General features: G+C 56.9%; 1 long non-coding RNA gene across 3 annotated transcripts in view; it reads right to left on the reverse strand.

Moving 5' to 3' along the window:
• Nucleotides 1–2,239: 2,239 nt before the first annotated feature.
• Nucleotides 2,240–24,243, reverse strand: part of LOC116648189 — a 55,338-nt gene continuing 33,334 nt past the window's right edge. For all 3 annotated transcript variants that reach the window (XR_004302462.1, XR_004302461.1, XR_004302460.1), the window contains exon 4: nucleotides 2,240–3,567. This is a non-coding gene — a long non-coding RNA (uncharacterized LOC116648189). The remainder of the gene's footprint in view (nucleotides 3,568–24,243) is intronic.

Genomic DNA, 24,243 nt, shown 5'->3' on the forward strand with positions numbered 1-24,243 from the left:
CCCTCCTCCACCTGGCTGTCCTCCTCCTCTCCAGCCAGGGCCCTGCCAGCCCTCAGGGTGGGCAGTAAACGTCCAGCAGCGCAGCTCTCTATGAATGTTGTCAGAGGAAAAACTGAAGAAGCAAGAAGCAAACAGAAATCATTGCATACCTGCTGTGATCCTGCCTCCATCCTGCTACCCTCCTGGAAGCAAGGGCCTGTTCATCCTGCTGTCCTCCTGGAAGCAAAGGCCCGTTCAGGACTGTGGCTGGTGGTTCTTGAGCCGAGTTCCTCAAACATGGCAAAAAGAGAGGGAAGCCTGGATAGGAGGTGGCAGGGCCTCCTGGGTGGCCTCGGAGCTGAGAGCCAAGGGAACACCCACTCAGCTACGGCCTGGCTCTGTGGCCCTCAGCCCCAGTCAGATCATCTGGAGGATGGGTTACTAAGAGCTGTGACTCCTCGCAGGGTTCTACGAGGCTGAAATCACAGTGCCCTAAACCACACACACAGCACTCACTCCACACTAGGATTTGAGAAACTGTGTGCCCAGCCCGGGCCTGGTGCATTTCCATGATCTCACTTAACGTTTACACATGTGCCTCCTTCCTTCTCACAATCAGTATCAGTAAAAATGACAACGGTTCGCTTCACAGCGATGTACGGGAGACCAAGGCCGAGAGAGGTTAAGTGACAGGTCTGATGTCACAGAGCTCAGAAGTGCCAGAGGGGGAATTCCATGTCCAGCTGAACTGGGGCCCATCCGAGTTCCTGTATCCTCAGCATTTTCCCCCAGACGGCCAATGCACCTGCAGTGGGCGGGGAGGAGGGTCCTAGAGGCAATATTCCCAAGGATGCAATGGTGTGCGAGGCTCAGAATTAGAGATGGGGGAGGGGTCCTGGGGTTACTTCCTACTGGAGTCCTGAGCAAGCCCTGGAGGCACCAGGCAAGGGGTCATCTGACCTCTTCCTCATGGCTCACCCCTGTGGCCCATTGCTAGCCCCACTCAGCCACACTGCCGGAAAGGGTCTCTGTGGTGCTTCTCCAATGCTCTAGGGACAACCCTTGAATGTCCTCAGCAAGCCCTGGGACACCAGCCCCTTCCTAGGCCTGGAACAAGGGAAAGAAGGAGGAACAAGCCACAGGTAAGGGAGCATGAGCTTCCAGTAGGGCCGGGGGGTGCGGAAATGACTCCATGTAGGCCGAGAGCCCGGGGTCCCGTCCAGGCCTCAGGCCCGCGCCCCGTCTTCCCACTCTGGTCTACTGGGGAAGGAGCACCACTCCCTCTGAGGCGTCCAATAAATGAGCTTATTCACAGAGCTGAGGCAAGAGTTTTACATGGGCAGTTACTTACTCTGTGCACTTAGACCAGTCCTTGAGGTCACTGGCGCGGGATAGGAAGTGGTTACAGTGGTACCCTAAAACCATCCCTTCTGGAGAACAGTCACCACACGTGACTTTAGACCATCTTCCACCCCAGGGTGACATCAGTGCCTCCTCAGGACAAGACCCCTTAGGCCCAGCAGTCTGTGTGTTCCCCTTAGTCTCCGTGATCCCCGGGCTGGTCTCGCTTCTCCCCTCCATGAGTAATGGGGGCTTTCACCAACGGGTATGAGGGGGACCATTAAGTCGGTGGTCTGCTAAAGCCAGCCCTCCCCGGACGGCTAAGCCAAGTGTGACCTTGCACTTAGTGATGTCTCATCAGCAGCTTGGAATCGGCAGGATGAGAGTATTTACACCACAAAAATGGTCAAACGTGGGCTTTTTTTTTCTCATGGTCAGTTGTTAAACATCTGCCAGCATACCACGGGAGCCCTAGGCAGACAGGCAGGAGGGACCCCATCCTAAACCTTTGACTCCCTCCGCTTCCTCTTTTGGATACGAAGGAGCCCAGCTGGGAACTGGCAGAACCTCCCAGGAGACAGGCCCCTTACTCTCGCTGGGAGAGGGGACCTATCACAGCACCGGTCTCCTCTCTACCATCATGTGGTCTCTGTAGCCTCACCCCAATGTCCCAGAGCTGGCCGAGCCACTGGTCCTCATCTGCAAAAGGAGGCCACCCCGGAGGCAGCAAACGAGACAGAGCCCGGGGGGCAACGAAGGCTCACATTTCATAGCAGACGCGGTCGCTTGGGCAACAGTCCACTTCTGCCCGGGCCTTACAAATGTTCCACAAGTTTTCTTCCTCCTAATTTGCTTTGATCTCCATGAGCCATCCACCCCCCCCCCGCCCCCCACCCCCCACCACCCGTGAAGTGCCCTTGAAGTCTGGAAAACCCAGGAACAAAGAGTTGCTCTTCACAAGTGTTTATAAGACTAGCTCCGCTCAAGACCCAAAGCGTGAGCGAAGAGGAGTCGCCCCAAAGCCCAAAGCCACCTGCAAGTTTGTCACACACCTTTGTTTGACAACGGGGGCAGCTGAGGTTTGTTCAAGGCCACATAGGAAATACGGTAGAGCTGAGACCGGAAGCATCTAGAATTGCATGTGGAAACCGGGAGAAAAGGTTGCTTTTCATCACTTAACCACCCAAAGCATAGGCGTTTCTGAGTCACACTTTTCCCAGAGAATCAGTATTCCACACATCCACTTTAGCTGCACGACACCTGTTGGCATTGCCCTGTGAGCTGGACTCCGGAGTGGCCCAGGTGACCTTTCCTTCTGTCCCAGGCAAGAACTGGAAGGCCCTGCCCAGGCCTCCTCGCAGCTGCTCTCCTGATGGCCAGCTCTGTATTCTTCTAGGCGTCATCCAGTAGTGCAGCCTGGAACCTGCTCCTTCAGCCCTTTCTAAAGACCAAACCCCCTGTATGAAGAGCCTTTCCACTTAATATATCTGGAGCGGTTTCTGTTTCCTGCAGTGAGCTCTGACTGATACACTTGCCCTTAGGTTCTCAGATCTAGGCAGTATGTATACTTTGTAGTTTAAGGAATGGCTACCAGAAAAATCTGTGAGTCTCTATATAATCCTTCCTGGACTCTATGGTCAGTCCCGATATTGTTGGGGAGGCACCACCCTCCTCTGGCTTTTCAATTCACGAGCATCAAGAGTCACACGATGCTGATCTTTTCTTGCACACACAAGCAACTCAAATACACACTGGTATAGATTGATCCTTTGCTAAAGAAAAATTTTAAGGGCTCAAACTAAGTATAACCCACCTTAGACTTTGATGGGGAAGAACCTCCTATAGATAGATGGATGGAGAGCTGGGGGACCGTTCTGCAAAATCTGCAGCTCTATTTTAAATCCAGGTCAAGGTCAGCGTCTTCCATTCTCTGGTCCACACGAAGTTCCGTCCTGAGTCTCCATGACACATCCTTCCTCAGGGCCACCACAGATCACTCGTTGGGCAGGAAAAGACAAAGTTAGCACTAACCGGGGCCATTGGCCTCCACTTCTCTCGGGACCTCGCCTCCATGTGCCGCGGCACAAATGCCCCCTGACCGCCGGAAGTGAGATCACCCGCAGGAAAAGCAAAACCACATGGTCCTCCGCTCTCTTCCAATGTCATCCCAGTCATCTGGTTCAAGGACTGATTCAGTTCATCTTCCCATTTCTGCTTCATGATGTGTCGTCAGCAACATGTGTCCAGCTGGTGAGCAGAATTAGAAACACATGTCAGTCCCTACGGCAGGGCAGGGAGGGATTTTCCTCAGAAGTTAGTGTCGAGGGGCGCCTGGGTGGCTCAGTCGGCTAAGTGTCTGACTCTTGGTTTCAGCTCAGGTCATGGCCTCGGGGTTGTGGGATCGAGCCCCACATTGGGGTGTAGGGGTATCTGCATTCAGCAGGGAGTCTGCCTCTCTCTCTCGCCCTCTGCCTCTCCCCCCACTCATGCATGCACATGCTCTCTCTCTCTCAAATAAATGAATAAATCTTTAAAAAAAAAATAGTTTTGACATGGCCCACTAGAAGAGGAGGCAGCAAGAAAGTCATGAGCGCCCACCAAGTCAATGTTCCGAAAATGAGGGGATCCAGCTCTCCCAGCCCCTTGCCCCACCCCCCCGCCCCTGCCTTCCTTCTCTCCCCACTGCTAGTGCTGACCTGGCTGAGACCTGCCTCTGTCCTCTGTCCCCGAAGGTGCCTGGCACAGGGGTCTGCCTCCCAGCATCAGCAGCCTGCTCACTCAGGCCTCACCCATCGGTGGCCAGTGGCCCTGTCCCAGGCAACGAGATGTGGGGGCGAATTGGCCCATGGCAGGGGAAGGAGGGGCCAGGTGGCATCTGAAAAGCTCTCGATTACCAAATAGTAATAATAATTTAAAAAGACAGTTGTGTCTGGCACAGACCAGTCCCCTTCCTCACTCCCTGTACTTGGATGTGATGCTTGTAGCTATAGCAGCCACTTTGGGACCATGAGGAAGTAAGGGTAAGGATTTAAATGCCAACATATTCCACAGAGTTGGCACAGGAAAGAAAGAACCCAGGTCCCTGAAAACCTTGGTAAGAAGCAACTGCTTCCTTCCAGGTGTGGGGTTACATGAGAAAAATAAACCCTTATTTTTTTTAACCACTATTAGTTGGGTTTTCTGTTCCTTGCAGGAAAACCCATCCTAAATGATACAATATCCCAGCACCATTTGTAGGTTCACTTTTATTCAAATGATACCTAATTCTCGGTGCTCTGCACTTGGTTTTTCTCCCTCTGCAATGTGTGTTTGCAATGTTTTCTACACCAATTCCTACAGGCCTATTTTATTCTTTTCAATACGCCCCAAGTATCCCATTATATAGACACATTTCACAGATAAGCCCGATGCCCTGCTACTAGACATCTTCACTGTCTCCATTTTATCCCATTGCAAACACGGCCTCCTCAAACATCCTTATACACACGCGGGAAAACATCTGCACATAATTCCTGCAGCTCTTTGTACAGAAGGAAGGCCAGTCTGCCTGTCCCCTTGGATCCTGTCCTTACTACCACACACTCCCTTGACTGGATATTCTGAGCCCTCCTTTGCTGTCCTGGGCCCATCATCACCGAGGCTCACACTTAGACCCCCCTTCTCCTTCTCTCCCTCCCCTGACAGCCCTGACCCCTGGAACATCCACCTCCTTGACCAAAGCCCTGGGCTCCCGCTAACCTGGGACCTAGTTAGGGTGAGTGCCTTAACCTTCTTCCTCTTGCTCTAAGCAGCCTCCCTGCACCCCCACCCCAGCCACTCTCCCCCGGGCTAAACCAGACAAGCTGTGGGCACCTGGTCCGCTCCCCCAGCCGTGCCCCAGCACCATGTCCAGAGCCCGCCCTCCCAATCTGCCCCTTTTCTGCTCTGGTGACCTGGCCCACATCACTGACTGAGGCCCAGCTCCCACAGGAAGCTCAGTGAGCAGCCACACCCCACTGACTACCAGGCCTGGCCCTGGTTTCAGCACCTGTAACCTCGGAAAATCACACCAGAAACCCAACCTCATACCCCAACCCAAATCCCGGTTTTCGACAGAAGCTGACAAATACCACTGTGGGTAGAGAAGGACGCACCAAGTTGAAAGACCTGACATCTAAGAACGTACGAAACACACGTGTCTCCAGTGAGAGCAGATAGCTCACCCTCTCTCAGGCCGGACTGGCTTCCGACCCCCCGCTGCTGCCCAGCCAGCCGAGGCATGTATGTGCTGAAGCACGTGCGGCCTCAGCCCAGACGCGCAGGTTACATTTTTTAGTATCAAATTTAGTGCAAAAAGCCATCTTTCTCTGCTTGGCAGATCACAGAGCTCACTCTGAGCTGAGGCTGGGGCTGGCCACGGGCCGGGCTGTGGAGTTCCTGGTGGCACGGCTGCGGGCCCCTCTCCTGTCCTCGTCCCCCACCACACATCCCCACCAGCCAACAGTACCTGAGCCCACGTGCGACGTCAGGAGAGCAAGCTTCGAGGCCATCTGGTCCGGTCCCAATTCTACAGACCGGAAAACTGAGTTTCAAAGAATCAAAAAGATCACATAGTCACTTCGGGACAGAGCCAGGATGGCAAAGCTGCCCCTCTGCGTGCCTCCCATGCCAGGCACCTGTGTGCACTGGTCTCGGGCGCTCGCGGCCTTGAGTTACGCGGTTGTCGCCATCTCACAGATCAGAGGCCGGGGGCTGGTATTCGAGGTCACACAGCTGGTGAGGAGCGGAACTTGGGGACAAACTCGGCCACCTGCCTCCCTGTCCGTGCTCCTCACTACCCCGCGAAGCCACGCTTAGGACAAGAGTGAAAACTTCGTTTCGGACAGGAAGAGAGAGAGTGTGTTAGGGAAAGAAATGAGTGGCTATTATTAAACAGTGAAAATGCAAATAAAGTGCCTAAAACAGAAGCTAGCAGGTGTCAAGTAAAGCAGTACCTTTCTTCTTAAGTAAGGAAGCACCCAAAAACCGCATGGATGGGAGCATGTCTTGGACCCACGAGCCAACCTGAAAGGGGGGCGGGTAGCCCAAAGTTTAAATAAATATTACCACACCCATAATAAATGATTGTGTCAATAAACAACAGGGAGAAGAAATGATTCGCCCTTGCAAGAAAATGCTAAATCATTTATGTCAGTTCTGCCCCTCCAAGAGGTGGAGGGAACCAGCCCCCCACCGTGGGTGTGGGCGGCCTGTGACTTGCCCCCAGAGAGGACGGTGTGGAAGGGCATGGGACGACTACCCTGGAGACCCTGGCAGAGGCCCCCGCTGCTCAAGGCCGCCTCAGCAGTACGAAGTGCCTCGTGGAACGTTCCCTGCACATGATGTCATGAAATGACACTTCACCTCTGTGGGCTCCCCTCCAAACCCTTAACCCCAGTCCAACCATGAGAAAAACATCAGACAGGCTCAACGTGAGGGACATTCTACAAAAACACCCGACCTCAAAACCCTCAAGGTCATCCAAAACAAGGAGGGTCTGAGAAACTGTCACAGACCAGAGGAGGCCCCAGAGACGCGAAACCAAATGGGATGAGGGATCCTGGAGAAGATCCTGAGGCAGGAAAAGGACCCAGGAAACGCTGGTGAGATCCCGATAACCTGTGGCGTTCAGTTCACGGTGAGGGGCGGACGCTGGTGCCCAGATGAAAACACGCTCCGTAGCTTCGCCAGAAGCGGGCAGGGCGGCGTGGGGGGGGAGCTTCTCTGCAAACACACAGCTCTTCCAGATAAAAGGTTTATGGTAAGTAACGTGCAGAGATGTTTGGCTCTCCCACCGGGGCCATTGTCCTTAGCTGCCCCCACAGGACACTGATTCGGAGATTTTTCCTGTGTCACCTGAGCAGCAGGCATCCGAAGACAGTGAGTCTCCCCTGCAAGGCGGCTGAGGCCTCTCGCCAGGTGAGACCCAAGGGCTTCCCTGGAGTTCGAAGGGATTCTAACCAAGTTCTAGAGTTCTCATAGACCGGGGCTCTCCCGCCCTCTGCTCATTGTTGGTCTTTGGCATCTCCCACTCCTGAGTCCCGGGAGTTGTAATCAGGTGGTTGCGGGGTTCAAATTTCCTTTCGGTGTGAAAATGCAAAGCGACCTGGCCAGGAGGAGCAAAGCAGGTGTCCTCTTTCATCCAGCTGGGGTCACTGTCCCCTAAGCCTCCACCCCCCCACCCCCCGCCCTTCGGTCCCTCCTGCCCCACGGAGGTCTCAGTCCTCAGGCTCATCAGGACTTGGCTGGGCTCCAGGCAGTCGCCCCGGGAGCACCGTGTACCACAACAGGCCCCAGGAAGGCCCGGCCTCCGAGCCGCACATTGCCGGGCTGGCTGGCTCCCAGCCAGTGGGTCCCCAGATGCCATGCAACCCACACCTGAGCGGGGTAAGAGAATAGGTGTGTGTAAACAGTATTTGAAAAAGAAAATAGCTGTACAAATACAGCACTTGTTAACACAGGTGTTTATAGGTGGAATTATTTTTCCAGGGCTGCTATCTCCCGACCTCCTTTGTAAGTCCCAGCTCACACCTGCAGGGACTTTCCTATTAGGTGAAGGCACAAAGAGGCAACAGAGAGTCCATATCGACTTCACGAAGCAGGAGGTCAGTGATCGGCTTCAGGCCGGGCTAGTTTTCACCCAGTCTCTTCCTGCTAGAGTTGGAGTTTTTTTTTAACCTGCTCTGACAGGATCCAGCCTGTTCCGCGCTTCCTGCTTGGAGAAGAAGCCGCTCGTGACCCCCCAAGGGCGGCCTCGGGGAGATGGGCCTTTCCTGGGGCCGGTGGGCAACGGCTGCTGTCTGGGCATCATTATCCTACTCTAGCCTCTCTCCCCAGGGGAAGCCTCGCTATGGATAGTTCATGGACAAGAAAGCCAAAGACATGTGTCCAAAGTCACAGAGCTCAAAGCAGAGGATTCTGGGGCCAACAGAATCCAAAGCTTCAGCTGAGAGGGCTGCAGCCAAGAAGACGCCACCCGAGGGCAAGGGCGCCATTTGCGGAAGCACGGGGACGTTCGACTGCGAATGGTGTCTTGTTCTACCCTGGGAATTAGGTGGCACTGTCAGGTGGGAACAGATATTAAAAATTGTGGAAGAGAAACTTGGTTCCATGGATCTGCCCGCTTAAAAATGGTTAAGATGGCAAATTTTGATGGTATGGGTATTTTGCCACAATTTAAAGCATTTCTGGAAGAGAAACTTAGCACAGGACGTCCTGTCCTGTGTGGAGGGAGACCTAACACACAGCAGGCGACTTTAGCTTTCAGTCTGTCTGTTTTGGTAACTGCATCAGCTTGACATTCGGAAAGAACTCCAGCCTCTGCAGAGACCTTCCCTCAGACGGGCCGCTCATTCCCACAGATGTGAGGCGAGGGCTCCCCCGCTGTTTGGGGGGCCCTAAACAGTGAGATACCCCAAGGGCAGATTCTTCAGAGTGAGGTGTTGAGGCTCGGTTTGCCAGGCTCAAGGGAAGAGGGCAGAGGGGAGAAGACACTTGGTTTGGAGCCCTGGCGTGGGTGAAGCCAGGTGAACATGGCTGCTTGGGGACACGGGGTGGGGGTGCTCTGTCACTGCTGGAGCAGGGCAGACCTACAAATGCTGTGACCCGCTGGTCAGAGGCCACCCGTGGGAAGACCCCTCGTGGCCACCTGGCCAGGGGTGAGCAAAGGTGAGCAGAGTGGGATGGGGAGGTGCTCACTCCCCAGAGTCCCCAGCGATGCCTGGGAGGGGCCGAGTGTCCCACAAGCACACACACGGGCCTCAGGCGAGGCCTCAGGGCACTGTCTCACTACATCTACGACCCTGGGGCAAACATTATTATTTGGTTTGTGCAGCAAAACCCTCCCATCCATCTTGAAAAACGAGATTTCTAGAAACTTTGCTTAGAACTATTGTTCTATACCCCCTCCCTCTTTAGCCTCGGTTCACAAACCAGCTCCGTTTCACAGATGAAGCCAAGGGTCAGAGAGACAGGGGGCATTCACAGGCGGGCCTGGTGAGCGAAAGCTGGCTGGGGTAGAAGCTCGGGTGTCCTGGCCTCTACTGTGGTCCTCCATCCTCTATGACACTGCCTCTTGAAGAGGAGGCTCCCCGTGAGCAAACGGGGGGGGGGGGGGCTGGTCCTCTCCAAATCCCTCCTGGCTCCCCCGGGCCCCTCCACCCCTGCCTCTCCCTCTGTGTGGCAGATGGGCCAAGGCAGGCCGGCACATGGGCCTGAGCACCCCCTGGAGGCCAGTGGCCGGTCCACCCTGTCACCTGCCAGGAGGAGGGGCAGAGAGAAAGAGAGGAACACCAATTGAGAATTATTTTATTTTATTTAAGATTTATTTATTTGGGGGAGGGGCTGGCAGAGGTAGAGAGAAAGAATCTCAAGCAGACTCCCGGCCAAGCATGGAGCCTGACATGGGGCTTGATCTCAGGACCCCAAGATCGTGACCTGAGCTGAAAGCAAGAGTCAGATGCTCAACTAAATGAGCCTCCCAGGCACCCCCCAATTGAGAATTTTAAAGTTCACCACAGAGAAGCTGAAAGGTTTTCCATCTGAATCGATGACAAGACTCTAAAAGATGGGACAGTGCCAATAAATAAATAATAAATAAATAATAAATAAAGGGATGGACAGTGCCTAACTAGACATTATTTGATGTCATGCCAATTAAGATCACCTCATATTATAGTTCCAGACCTGCTCTGTTACTTGGAAGTGATGGGAATGCTGGGATGCATTGTCCACCCACCACGCTGGAGACTCTGGGCCGTATGCCGGCAACCTCCAGGCCAGCAGCCTTGGGAGGGACAGCACAGCCAGAGTTGAGGGGTGAGCAGCACCCCTTCCACTGTGTCTCAGTCCATGAACAGATATTTGGTAAACCCCGTGTGCTGAGAAGGTGCATCATGCAAAGAAATGGACCTTGTGTTCCCCTTACTCTCTGGCACCCCAATGTGCAAAAAGCCCCCCCACACCCACACACACGCGGCAGGACACACAAATTCACACCCCGCCCCCCAGGCCCAGAGTGGCTCCTGCCATGTGTCCAGGTTTAGCCTTAGCCCTGCACACACACCGGGCCGTATCTTCTGACCCTGCCTCAGTCCCCAGCGCCTGCCTGTTGCCCGCAGCGTCCTGGGTGCCCTGTGGGCGTCTATTCACCTGTCAGCACGGAACCATGCAGGTGTCTTCCAGGTGAGAACGAGCTCCGGCTCGGGTTCTAAGGGAGCGCCTCTCCCCTGCACTGCCTGGCGGGGCAAACGGCGTCTCTTCCCTTGGGCCCTGAAATTCCACCTGGGACGGCGGCTCACGCATCAGGCACAGCTCCGAGGTGGCCCGGGGACAGACAGGCCGGGCTCCCCGAGCAAGGACAGTCTGACGTGCTCCAGGATTGCTGGGCAGCTCGCTACAATGAACCACTTTTCCCATCTCCCGGCGCTGACTCCTCACTCTGTGATGGGGTGACACTGGCGCCCATGAATAATCATGAAATAAAGGGAGATAATTAATATTTAGCTTTGCCAGAGGAAAGCACTTGAGGGGGAAACCACCATTTAGTCAGAGGGGTGACAGTTGTCAGCTGGAGGACAGGACTAATTAGATGCACCGGCGGCAGCCGCGGGGCGCCCAGAGCAGCTTGTTGGTGCCAAGGTGACTTCCACGGGACGACGAAATGCGGGGTGGCAGAGGCAGAGGCCAGCCCCGCACACAGGTGGCTCTTCCGTTCTCCACGCACCCCCTAGGCCCCGAGGACCGTGACCAAGGTCAGGGCCATGCCGTTGGATTGGTGGCCTTAAGAGAAGAGACCAGAGCTCTCTCTTCGTCACCTTCTCACAGGAACCTGACCTTGCCAGACCTTGATCTGGACTCCCAGCCTCTAGAACCATGAGAATCTCTGTGGTTAAACCCACCAGTCTTCAGCAATTTGTGCTCTGGAGGGCAGCCCAAGCTGACTAAGACACCCTCCACCTGCCCTCCCAGGACAGAAAAACCCTCTAAACAATCCCCAGTAAGAGGCCATCTGACTAGGCTTGAATACTTCCAGGGTTGGGGTACTCACTCCCACTCCTTTAGCTTTGGGACAGTAGAATGGAGAGAATTAGGGACTTTGGTTCTCAAAGTCTTGCATTCAAAGCCCCTTTGCCCCCAAGCCCACCTCTCCTCCCTCTTACTGTCCCTTCTATCCTGGGGAAGGGACTCGGTGCACACACATGCATGCTAGCCAGAACCCCGAGCACCGTGTGCACTCCCCCTTGCTCTCAGCCCTCACATCCAGCCTGCTCCCTGGTCCTGGAGATTCTACCTCCTTCATCTTGGGTACCCGTGTCCTCCCCTATGGCCACTTGCCCCCACCAACCATCACTGGCTTCCTCCCAGCGTTTTGCTATGGCCTCCTAACTTCCCCTCTCACTGCTACTCCCAAATCCACCCTCCAAACTGCTCTCAGAGTGAGCTTGCCAAACCACACTCCTGACTACACACTTTCCCACTTAAAATTGTCACCGTGTCTCCACCCTATGTCATCCTGCCCCGCAGGATAATGGGCAGACTCCGCACTGCCTCGGTGCCCCATCCTTGGTCCCAAAACTTGTTCCTGCAACATCCCCAGCCACAGTGTGACTTCCTCCCACCCAGCCCCACCCACCACGTGCACGGCATGCACGCACGCGCACAGTAGATGGAGGTGCACGTGCACTCCCTTGCATGCGCGCGCACACACACACACACATCCCCTCCAGCCCTTCCGTCCACTGCTACTTGCTCCGACCTCCAACAACCATGCGTGGGCCCCGGCAGCCCTGCCCGATTGCATGACCTGCGACAAGTCTCTGTACGCTCCTCAAGTCTCTGCCCATCTGTAAAATGGGAACGGTCAAATCATATCTATCTCCCTGGGGGAGGCAGGAGCTCTCTGTGGAAGGACGGGGAGGAATTCCTGGCAGAGTCTGACATGTGTAAAGATTCTGATGAATGTTGGCTGCCTTCTGTCCAAGAAAAGCCAGGGCTATGTCTTACAGAGACCTAGATCGGGGCAGGGGAATGGAGCAAAGGAAAGAAAATCAGAGGCAGGGGGAGGGAAGGCGCGGCTTCAGGAGGCAGCCTGGAAGGTGCAGGCGCCCGCCACCACCGGGGGACAGAACAGAGCCGTCCGTCAGAGCCCCGTTGACACAAACTAATCATTCTTCCGATATTCGGATTCAAATCTTGACACGGCAAGCACAGCTGAAACAGAAACCATAATAATTTTTTAGACTAATTTGTTCAACACAAGAACAAAATCCAAGTTGCCTCCAAATGAAAAGGAAGGAGGATACTTTTTTCCTTTTCCACCTCTCAAAGGCCTCTAGGCAGAAGAGCGCAGATCGGAGAGGAGAGGGCCAGCGTCCAGCCCTCAGCGGGCTGCCCGCTACGCTTGCACTCGGGGCTGAGTCCTGGCGGATGGGCCCGTAAGGGGACGCCTGTAAGGATCTCTCCAAAGAGCTCCTGCTGTCCTTCATTTGTGCGAAGGAGAGATCTGTCACAGCGGTGTCCCCTCCGTCGTGGTGGACCACACCCACCGGGGTCCGCACAGATCCCTGCACCGGGCTGGGAGCGCGGGCAGGATGTGGCTCAGGAGCACAGAAGACACACCGAGAGGCAGAGAGACATGGCTGAGAGAGACGGGGGGACGCAGGGAAACACAGACAGAGAAGAGGCTGAAAGAATGGGCTAAACATAAAAAAGGCACAGACAGACGGGTATAGAAAGAGGGAGGGAAGGCCAGAGAGAGAGAGGGAATGGGAGAGGCCAGGGAGGGGCCTCCTGCTGGTTGTGCCCACCCTTTTCTCCAAGCAAAACTGCCCTCCCCTTTGCCAAGTGAGAGGTCAGCAGCTCAGGCCTCGCAGCTAAGAGCAGAGCGCTCTGTTTCTGGCCAAGACAACGAATAGACGAAAGTGCCCCGAAGCCCCCGCCCCTGAACCGGGGGGCGGGGTTGGGCAGCAGCCTGTGCGGGGGAGAGGATCAACGTGGCCGAGGCCTCAGACCATCTCCGTGGTGAACTGGCTGCTTGACTCGCTTTGTAATTCCCCTTTCCCAGAAAGCCACTGTCTGCAGAATGCTGCTGGATGTCTCGGAGAAGGTGTCCCCCACTGGACACACCCCGCCCTGGCCATCCATCCACTGTCCGTCCCGGGCCCTAATTACAACCCAGGACAGCAGTAACATCAGCAGCTGGGGGCAGAGGGACAAATCCCAAGAGGCACCAGGACTGGGCCCTCACCTGTGGTTTTTAAAATTCAAACGAGAAAGGAGAAAAAGAAGTCCAAGTCAGTCCCTGTCTGGTTCCTAAGGTGGCCACACCTGTTAGACTCAGCAAGAGGAATGCTCTTCATTTGCAATCCTGGTCCAGCTGGAGGGGGACAGGGCAGGGACACAAGAGCTGGGCAGGAGTCCCAGGGCCCCATCCTGGGGGCCGAGAGTCAGCATCCGGCAGGGAAGGGCCACCAGCCAACACAGGGGGGCAGGTCCAGGGCGCAGGGTCTTCAGGGGCTGAAGCCCTCAGAGCAGAGCCGGGCACACAGGTGCTCAGCAAACCACCAGAAGCCAGGGCAGAGAGTCTCCCTGGCAGCCCCGGAAGAAACGGACCCTGCTGACACCCTGACAGTGGACGTCGAGCCTCCAGAAGCCTGACAGCATAGAGCTCTGCTGGCTAAGCTGCTTGGGTTGTGATACGTAGTCGTGGCAGCCAGAGCGACTAACGCACCTGCCCGGGAGCTAGATGACATCTGTGTTACAGGTGAGGAAACGGGAGGAACACTGAGAACTCTGCCAAGGTTCCATGGCCAGAGGGGGGCCCTGAGGAGAGCCCGGGGGCACCAGCCTGTCCACTGGAGGGGGGGGTCGCACCTGCACCGCTGACCCTGTGAACCTCAGGATGTCACCTGTCTCTCGCACTCCCTGAGTAGGAGGCATCCAGGCCAGACCAGCTGGGAAATGCACTTGACCCCTGGCCACAGTCACCCCCTGAAGAAGGAGCTGAGTCAGTGGCGCCCTGCTCTCCGCAGGGTGGAAGGGGAGCCGGAGGCCACGGGCAAGCAGGAACTAGAACCCCCCGCTACCAGAGCCCTGTGGGACTTCTTCAACTTCTGCCACTTCCCCACTCTTTCCCCTCCGATACCCACCCTTCTGCTCCGCCGGGCTGCTAATCAGCCCCTGACGGCAGGAGACGCTGGCCTCGGCCTCAGGGATCTGCAGAGGCAGGAGCCGAAGGAGGGCTCCACCCGCCAAAGGCCAGTCCAGTCCCGAGGGAGGGACTCCCACTGAGGGATGTGGGGAATGAGGGGCCACCCAGGCCTGGAGCCATCAGGGATAAGTGACACCTCCCTCCCCGGGGCCCCGGGTGCTGCACCAGGGTCCAGGCAGGAGTGACCTCAGACTGCGATGTTGCTCTGCTCACTACTTCCATTCCTGTACCTCCCGGCTGCTTCCTGACAAAGATCAGGAGCACAAGGGGACAACCGAGGGGCTCTCGGCAGGCCCTCGCCCATGGCCTGGACTCCGGCAAGTTGCTCAGTGACTTGGGCAGGGGGCGTCTGCTGTGCCTTGGGAAGGTGCAGGGGGACGTGGGTGAGCGCAGAAGAGGACCAGAGTGCTCCCCGAAACATGCAGCGATTCATCCCGACCCAGAGCCCTTGCTGGCGGGCGCCCTCCTGCGCTGGGGGGTGGCGTTCACGTAGTATTTCCAAACTAAAAACACATTTTTTTTTACATGTTTTTCCCCCGATCATCGCAGCAATCCCACGAGGTAGAAACCATTGTTAATACACAGATGGGGAAACTGAGATTGGGGCTGGCTCCATCACTGGGCTGGAATTCAGAGCTGAGGGACCCCCCCCCAAGAGGCGCCCTGCACCTGTCCCAGAAACCAGCCTCAGGATGGGTCACCACCGCAGGGCAGCACCGACCGCCCTCTGCGGATGGCCTCACGCGGCGGGGCTCCCGGGGCTCACCCGTGCGCTGAGCCAACTGTACCGGCAAACCGCCCCCCTTACCTCTAACCCAGCCCTTCAGCTGCAGCCTGAGCCCGTTTCCTGTGTTCTGTCCAGAGCAGAAGAGAGAGAACCACCCACTCAACACCCATTCTGTAAAAACCCTCGTGTTCCTGCACACGTCACAGTCATCCTGCAGGCTCGGCTTCCCCCAAACTTCCCTCCTGCTTCTAATTTTCCAGTTTTTACTAATCTCTGGGGGCAGTGGTCTGGGGGTGGGAGGCAGGTGGGAGGCAGAGAGCGCTCGCTGTAGAAGTTGGCAGGCATCCTCGGGCCCCACGCTCCCAGTTGTGATGGGATGAGATGGTGGAGAGCCCAGCTCAGTGCTGGGAAAGACACACAGGGAGCAGCCCGAGGCCCAGCGGTGCCCAGACAAACCTTCCGCCCCATGTGCCCAGCTCTGCTCTATTTCTCTCCACTTCACAGTTCCCCATAGTCGTCCGTCTGCATCTAGAACCTCCCTGCCTGGCCGACGGCCCTCCCCACCCAGACCGGGCCCTCTGCAAAACCTGTCAGGTCTCCAGCTTTCCATCCCAGTATCATGCCACCATCCCGCAGGCCTGGGCCCTGGGAGGTCACTCTGAGACCCGGTCTGTGTCGGGTGGGCACTTGAAGGGTCTGGTCTCCCCAGCGTGGGACCTAGAGATCAGGACAAATCTCCCTCCCATTTGCTGGTTGGGAGCAGGGGGAGGTATGCTGCTCAGAGCAGAGCAACGGCCTAACTGAACTCAAGATAGGTGACATCTATCACTTCCCTGCAATCTGCAAGCCTGTCACTCGGCCTGCAAAGATTAGATTAGAGAGAACCCTGGCCATCAGAAAATCCAACTTGAGATACCTAATATCTGCTTCTCTTTGGTCTGTGCCCACAGCGCCTGTGAGGCTAGCTTCACTGGCACTTTTTCAAGTGTAGAAACAAAGCAGGCAGGCCCCTGCTTTGCGAGGTCCCCCCCAACCCCCACACCATTAGCTCCCGCCCAAGGGCCTTCCAGCTTCCAGCAGGGCCGCGGCCCAAGCCTTTGGGGCCCTCCCATTGGCCGGTCAACGCCGCCGCCTCTGGGTGTTCTGGAAAGGCTCGCAGCCCCATGTGTCACACTCCTTTGCCTGGACAGCAATACAAGCCCCCACTGCTCACCCCGGTCCGACCTCCCCTTCCCAGGACTGGTCATTCGACAGGATCTGAACGGTGAATGCTGTGTCCTGCTTGCACCCCACACAGTCGGAGAACTTCAGAAAGAACTACCCAGACGGGAGCGGAGCAGCGACTCTGGCTCGGGTCTGACGGTCAGGTCTCACCCTCTGGGAAAACATGCCAGCCAGGTTCCCCGGGGAACCTCCCGCCTGTCGGCACCCCAGCAGCAGCCCGACTCCAGTCTCAGGGGTGGCCGAACCCCGAGAGCTCACACGGCCCCTCAGCCATCCCAGCTGCCATCTCCAAAGCCCAAAGTCCCCCTAGGACTTTCCGTTTCAGGCTGGGTTCAAGGAGCACCATGTCCCCAGGTGCTTCCTCAGCTGGCGCTCCTCAGGTGGGAGCCGAGGCCGCAGACCGTGGGCCCCGCGGGGAGGGGGGTGCGGCCCGTTCTTCTCACGCCCTCCCCTGCCCACGCGGCGCCCCCGGCCCGCACCCCTGCCTGCACCTCTCCCTGGCGCGAGCTCACCTGTCCTTCATCCCCGGTGCCAGCCTGGGACGCCAAGATCTCACGCGGGCAGAGACCGGCCTAAGGGGTTGTCATCTGCAGCCCGAGTCCTGGGCTGGACGTGAAGGGGGAGGGGGTGAAGGAGGTGTCCGCGCCTCCGGGTGGGAGGGTAAACAGGATTCCCAGACTGGGCGTTCGGGAACCATCAGCCAGCGGGCCTGGCCCCTCCCGCAGGTGAGCCCCTCCCCAGGGCCTGGGCTCCCCACGGCCTCAGGTGGGAAAAAGAACCCAGAGTCCTTAAGCAGAGAGAAGACCTCGCAGGCGGGCATGGGCTCGGACATGCCTCATCTTCAGCGGATCCCAGCCCTTCATTCTGTGCCTCACTTTGTCAAGTCTCCTCCTGCCCCAAACTACTGCAGGTGAATGCCTGGGAAGTTTAACATTCTCGGGAAACAGCACAGCTGTGCTCCCTGAAGTCACTTGTGCCCCCCTTCGTTCTCCCTGCCTTGCTCTGCGGGTCCTTCTCCAGCTCCTTGCCCCCCACCCTCTCTCCCCCTCCCCCGCATCTCTCTCCTCCTCTCCCTCCTCTCCCCCTTTTCTCCATTTCTCCTTCTGTGCCTGGGGGGAGCCCTACTTTCACAGACCCTCTCCCCAAATGAACGTCTCAACATCTACAAATATTAACTTCATTAATTTGGGAAGGATTTATCAGTGCAGAGGTTAATTGTCTCTCCCTGACATGTTTTTACTGAATACATCTGGGTGACAAAATTAATTTCCTCATTAGCTATTTTTAAAAGTGGAACAAGCTAAGGGGGAAACTGGTGCAGGGAGGCTGCAATGTGAGCTGTTCTGGCCTCCAGGCTGCCCCGGGCCCTGCCCCAGGTTCCCCTCCCAGGGGTGCTCACTCAACCCCAGGAGCAAGAAGCATCGAGGTCAGGGCTCAGGCGGAGGTGCCTCCTGAGGGAAGGGCTGTGGGGAGACTGAGGTCTGCGTTCTGGGGCGAAGCCAGTCTCTGTGGTCCCGGGAGCTCCAGGGAGAGGCCTGGGCCCCGCAGCGCAGAGCCAGGACCCGCCCTGGCTGCTCCAGGCCCCTTCCACTCCCCATGAGGGTGCCTCCTACTTGGGCACCCAAATAGTGGCTCTCCTGAGCTGAGCAAGATCAGCAGGTAGAGACAGAGATCCATCAAAAGAGCCCAAGTTCCACAAGCCATGCTGCTGAGCCCGGAAAGCCAGACCAAGTTCCTCTGGGGTCCACGGGAATGGCTCCCACATCAGGACCCGAGAAGCCAGGCCCCCCGTGTGCTTATGACAGTGGCGTCCAGCCCAGATGCCCCCGCTAGAGTGGCCAGGGGGCACCTGCACTGAGGGGAGGCCCCCTGGGCCGGGCGGGGGGGAGGTAAACGCTCATCCAGGTGCCCCGCCCTGGAATTCAGAATGTGGACATCCCAGAGCGCCAAGTGGGGGGCTGGTGGTGTCAAGTAGCGGAGAGCCATGGGGCCTGGGCCAGTCACTCAGCTTCTGTGGTCTCGGCTTCCTCGACTGTGAAGGACACTAGCCGCCTCACTTCCATAAATCCTCTGGGACCTGAGGCTTCACTCTCAGAGATCCCAGGAGCCTCCCAGCCACCAGACCCCCTAGCTGTCCCAGCCCTCCCCACCCTCTGGAACCCCCCCACCCACCTTCCAGAGTTACCCTTCCCCTCACTCGGGGCCCAGGACAGAGGCCACCAGAACTTAAAGACCCAGTAAGATGCAGAATCCAGAACCTCCCCGAGCTGAGCCCGCTACCCACCGCAGCCCCTCCCAGGCTGGCAGCCAAGTGCTTCGGGCCTCCTTCTAGCAGAGAAGAAAAGACACCCAGGGATCAGACGCTGCCGTGGGCCAAAGCCAGGTCAGACCCAGAAGCCCCTTCCTCCAGGGGTCCAGCTCCAGGCTATCAGCCCTGTCCTTTCTAGGACATGGTGCTGATTCAAATCCCAAATTTCCTGTTTCTATAAACTGAGATACTACACACACACACACACACACACATCCACACACATAGGACGCTCCCCAACGGCCACTTCTGACTTAGCCCAGAGAAATTACCATGTGCAGCAGTTCCAGGAACAGGAAAAGCCAGACCCAGGGAGCTATCTGAACGTCACCCGTGGCCAGCCTGGGGCGGAAAGAGGACGGGCTGCCGGCACCTCCCCTCCCAGGTTTTATCTCCTGGGCAGTTGGGCCTGCCTTTCTCACGGCCGCCTCTTCCTCCTGAGGGCAGCAGCTCAGCTCGGGCAGAAGGATCCTGGGCACCAGGGTGCCCTCGGCCCCTCCTGAGCTTGCTGCTCGGGCACCCACTGGATGTGTGCTGAAAATGACAGAGAGGGGCCTCTCCCAGGAGCCATCCCTGGGCTACCCACGCACCAGCAGGAGGTGATCACACATACAACCAGGAGCCCGTAATCTCATTCCCAGGTGTCCCCCTCACCCAGCTCCAATCTCTTTACGTCTGGAAGACCATCTCCCTCCACCTATCTCCAGCCATCCCTCCCTGCTTCCGGCCTGCCTGGCCCTGGGAGGTTCCTGACCTCCTTGTGGGGGAAGGAGTCTGGATGCAAAATGGGAAGAGGCAGATTGGCTCCTGCTTCCCAGAAGCACTCCAGCCAGCCTGGCCTGGGGGTAGGGGTGGAGGGTAGTCCTCAGGGCCTCCCATGCCCCCTGATGCTGAGCCTGAGGAGAGGGAATACAGGGGCCCAGGGAAGACTTCCCAGAGGGGATGAAAGGAGCTGGGTTCTGAAGGATGAAGAGGAGTTTGCTGAGCTGATCAGAAGAGAAGAATGTACAGAGAGGGAGCAGCATTTGCAGAGGCCCTGGGACGTGAAAAGGGACCAGCCTTGCTAGGGATCTTGAAACTAATCTGGGCTGCCAGCATGTTCACTTCAGAAGGTCGAGGATGGTGGGCCAGCCCTGGGTGTTTCTCCCCATAAGTGCTTAGTGGGAGTGAAGCTGGAGAGAGGCAGAATCTGACCGTGGGTTGGGAAGAGCCCTTGGGAGGCAGTGCCGAGGCCAGACGGGAGCTATGAGAGCCACGGTGAAGCTTAACCTCGAAACCGGGGAGCACTTTTTCTAATGGCCTCGCTTCCTCTAAGAAACACAGTGGAGACCGTGTCCAGTGGATTCTCAGAAGACCTTGCGGAGCACGCTGGAAGGGCTGGTCCCTGGCACCCTGGGTCCTCCCAGTGAAGTGGTCTGCCCACAAGGTTTTGTGGAACCAGGAAAGTTAGATCTTGTCCTGCTTTAGAGATGGGGAACCCGAAATAAAGGGAGGCTGCATATCAGGAAGTCCGTGCCTGTGCCAGGAATCGTGCTCCCACCGCCCTGGACTCCCACACTCGGACCACACACTTTTGATGTGGGTGCGGCAGCAGCACGCTTTTTCCTGTGAATGCACCTGGGTCACCTGTGTCACCTCCAAATGTGGACATCTGGGTGCTGTGAGGTGCCCCACCTGAAATGCCGCCCCCCTTCCAAAGCCAGCAGACAGTTGTGCAAAACCTAAGGCCAGAAAGGAGACCGATCGCGGAGCAGAGCTGACGCGGGCTCTATGGAGCTGCAGCACCAAGGCCCTCGTTCTTCGAGTTCATTCCAGTCTGTCCTCATCCACGCCTTTGTGCCGTGATCTGTTGAAAGAACAGCGTCTCTCCCACTAAGCGAAGTGCGCTGAGGACGGGCTCGTGGAAGGTAGCCGGCACTCCTGTGCAGGATGGATAAAGGCCGTCCGTGCTGAGGCTGCTTGAAATGGAAGGGGATAGAGATGGGGCTTGGCCCAGATCGTTCCGAGGGCAGTGGTGCTTCCCAAGGGCTCACCTCTCTGTGGCTCACAGATCTGCTGTCCGCTCTCCCAAGGTTTTCTGTCTTGGGAAGAACAAATCCTGGTCAGCTCGTTGCCTCAGCAATGCCCAGAGCTGCTCCAGCCAGCAAGTGTGGAGAGCAGGTCACCAGAGCGGGGACTGCCAGAGTTGGTCCCTGCCCGTGCACAGTGGGGTTTGTCAGCCACCCCAAGAAGCATGGGTTTCAAAAGCCAAGGTTTTCTTGTCTTCTGGGCCCTGTGACTTTTTGGAAGGGAAAAACTAAAGCATTGCTTGGCAATTTTGTTCTCAGTCCAAAGGCACGTTGCTTTGGAAAGTGGTCAGATTCTGCATTTGTTGATGTTAGAATCCAAAAATATGGCAATGGAGAAATGGGAGGGATGCTTTTTAGGATTTAAGATATTTTCTCAGCCACATTTTAAACATGATTACAGCCCGAAATATTAATGGCATGTAGATCTTCTGCTCAACAAAGAGTTTCTACTGGCCTGCGCATACCAGGCATTTCTGGGGCGATTACAATGTTCTGCTCACATCACTCACCAGCTGAAAACCCTTCAATGTGCCCCCACTGCCCTCAGATGCAAAAATTATCACTGTCTGTATAGCGTTTAGAGAGGGGTGTGCTCAGCACTCTGCACGCATTTCCTCGCTTACGTCTCAAAACAGTTGTAAAAGGAAATATCATTAAAGCCATGATACAGATAAGAAAACAGAGCCTTAGCACAGAGACGTGCCTGAGCTTACCGCACTGTATGGTAACTGGGATGAGCCCCAAGCCCCGCAAGGCCATTCTCGGCAGCCCCCCACCACCACTGTAATCTCTCATCTTTCTCCCTCCCCTTCATCTAATTCCCACCATGGATGAAATAGTCCCCATCTCATCCACTACTCCACTGAGCCCCTCCTCACTCTTCCCCAGGTCCCCCCGCCCATGTCAGATTAGGGAGCTTCTCTGGATGAGGCAGCATCCTTGTTGCGGGGAGAGGGTTTGGGCTCTGGGCGCCAGGCGGCGGTCCCTTGCTGTGTCTAGCTCAGAGTCTGGTGCCCACGAGGGGTGCAGCAAACATGCACGGAAGGAGCAGCTTCATTCTGCACCCAGAGCTGTTTTCCTTCTTCACAACCCACATCGATGAAGAAGATTAATAAAATCTACTGGGGACGCCATGCTTGAATGTGAGACAGGCCCACCTGCAGAACCAGGTGGAAACCCAGACTGCCCGGGGTAGGGCTGGAGGTTTTGCATTTCACCCAAGCTCCCAGGTGCCCCTGCTGCTCATCCTGGCCTCACCCTGCCTCCCACCAATGCCTACTCCCCGTTCCTGAGCTCACACCTGAGCAGAAGAGCTCTAGACAAGTACGACACTTAACTAAGTGCTTATTAACGTTTTGGACGACTTCGAACCTCTGGCCCACGACATAAAAACAATTAATGGACCCATTCTAAGTTTTCTGTTTGAAGGAGTCATTTGTTACAGTGGGGGGTTTTCCTCTGCATTTTTAGAAATGCCAGGAAATAAAATTTTCAGTGTGACTACCATATCCTCATCTGGGGCACTGCAAGCTCACCACAGTTAGACCTCCGAGGGGACCCGGGGCTCCCCGGGAAAGGGGGCGAAGCTCAGCCTAGGGTAACGCTCTTAACTTCTCAAAACATGATACCATTTACTTTGGCTTTGGCACATTCAAACAAAAAATTCCCTCCTACCACACACGCGCACTCACGCACGCACACACACGCCGGCTTTCGGTTCACAATGAATGTGTGGGTCTTTTCCGCGTCTGTGTCGCTGGGGCTGGGGGAAGGCCCGGGGGACAGAGGCGGGGCCGTCCCTGCGCGCACAAGGGACATGCCCCCTGCATGGCAGGTCAGCGCCCTGCCGGCCCCCGGCCGGTGAATCACGAAGCCCGCGTCCTTTCCCAGTTACTGCAGCTCTCGGAGCTGACTGAAAAACCAGTAGCAGCTGCAGGAAATGGGTAAGAGCACTGACCACAGATAAACTGTAGGACCCCACAGAGCAGCGGCAGATAGACTCTGGGACGGGAAGTGGCGCTGTCAGGCCGCAGCCCCACGCCCGCGCACGGGGCACACCCCCCGATGATGCTCGCGCCGCAGCTGCGGGGTGGCGGGCGAGGGCAGAGCGCGCGGCCCCAGCACCCCACCGCACCCCACCCGGGGGGGCGGGGCAAGCAGTGGTCAGAGGGAGAAAGAGACAGCAAGAAAAACCCTGGCTTGGGAGTTCCAGAGGCTTCTGTCATCGACAGCAGGGGGCGGGGGTGTCAGGGGTTCTGATCATCAGGCCCGGGCTGTGCCCCGGCGATCAAGTCAGCGGCTGCCCATGCACCTCCTGAAGCCAGCCGGGTCCCTGCAACCAAAACACCCAACTCTCAGGAGGAGAGGGGCCAGGTGCTCCGAGGGACAGACCCGCGTTTTCAAATACTCCCCCAGCTTTTTAGCCAATTCCAAGGACAGGTCCTCGGACACTCATAGTGACAGAGAACATCCTAGCCAGGCGCTGTGCCAGCCCTTCATACATGACCCCATTTAATGCCCCCCCTCCGAGGAAGTAGGTCGGATTGTCCCCCACTTTACAGATGAGCAAACTGAGGCTCTGGGGATTCAGTACACCTTGCCCTGGGTCGCAGAGTGGGTAAGGGGCAGCGCCCAGATTCACGACCTGACTGCAGGCTCTGCCGTCTATGTGGGTTAGACATTCTCTACTCCCAGGGAGCCACGGGGTGTGGAATGGAGGGAAAGAGAGCAGCGGAGCAAAGCCTCTAGCTGAGCGCCTGTGGCCAGCCTTAGGAACGTCCTCCCACGGCCCAGGTGGGACACCGGCCCAAGCAGCCCGCTGAGACGGGGCCCAACCTCCTTGTGGCCCAAAACAGACCCAGGGGTTCTTCCAGGGACCTCCAGGTCAGGGTGGTGACCCAGGTCCCGCTAGCCCCTCACTTCTCTGTGCCGGGCTTCCTGACAAGCTGTGGTGGGAGAACCCGACTGCAGCCTCAGGGGGAGGGGCTCAGCTGAGAAGGGCTGACCTGAGTCCCCCTGGGGCCTTCCTCAGGCTCTCCCGGCAGGCAGCACCACTGTGGGGAGGGGGAGGGGGTCCCTCCCAGCCTCTGAGAAGCAGCCAGGTGCACCTGCCCCCCTGGCAGGAGCGGCCCCCTCTGCTGGCACCCGGGCTGTCTCTCAGGGTAGCAAGACAGGAGTTCAGCTGGGCGACTGACTCACCCTTGTTCCTGGAACTATCTGAGGGCGGGAGAGGATGCTGTGGGTAGGTTCTAACTGTATCATCTGGGCTGGGGCCGGTAGCAGATGGTCCTTACAAAAAAAAAAAAAAAAATACTTCCATGTGGGCTTAAAATAGCACAGCCCTCACCCTCAGCTGAATGGGGAACTG

The sequence above is a fragment of the Phoca vitulina genome, unplaced genomic scaffold, assembly GCF_004348235.1.
Source record: "Phoca vitulina isolate PV1807 unplaced genomic scaffold, GSC_HSeal_1.0 scaffold42, whole genome shotgun sequence".
Lineage (NCBI taxonomy): Eukaryota > Metazoa > Chordata > Mammalia > Carnivora > Phocidae > Phoca > Phoca vitulina.